The following is a 403-nucleotide window of genomic DNA, read 5'->3' on the forward strand; positions in this document are numbered from 1 at the left end:
CCATATGAGAGAGCTGGGGTTAAGACTAAACGCCAAGAAGAGTGTACTTTCTCCACTACAGAGAACCATTTATTTAGGCGTGGTGTGGGATTCTACCACGATGCAGGCACGTTTGTCTCCTGCTTGTAATGAGTCAATCCTCACGACAGTCAAAAGAGTAAGAGAAGGCCAGTCACTCACTGTCAAACAGTTTCAGAGGCTGTTGGGTTTGATGGCAGCAGCGTCCAACGGTATACCTTTTGGCCTGCTGTACATGAGACCCTTGCAGTGGTGGCTCAGGACCAAGGGATTTTCCCCAAGGGGGAATCCGCTTCGCATGATCAAGGTCACGCGGCCATGCCTACATGCCTTAGACATGTGGAGGAAACCTTGGTTCTTGTCTCAGGGCCCGGTGCTGGGAGCT

The sequence above is a fragment of the Sinocyclocheilus anshuiensis genome, unplaced genomic scaffold, assembly GCF_001515605.1.
Source record: "Sinocyclocheilus anshuiensis isolate Anshui unplaced genomic scaffold, SAMN03320099.WGS_v1.1 scaffold499, whole genome shotgun sequence".
Taxonomy (NCBI): Eukaryota; Metazoa; Chordata; class Actinopteri; order Cypriniformes; family Cyprinidae; genus Sinocyclocheilus; species Sinocyclocheilus anshuiensis.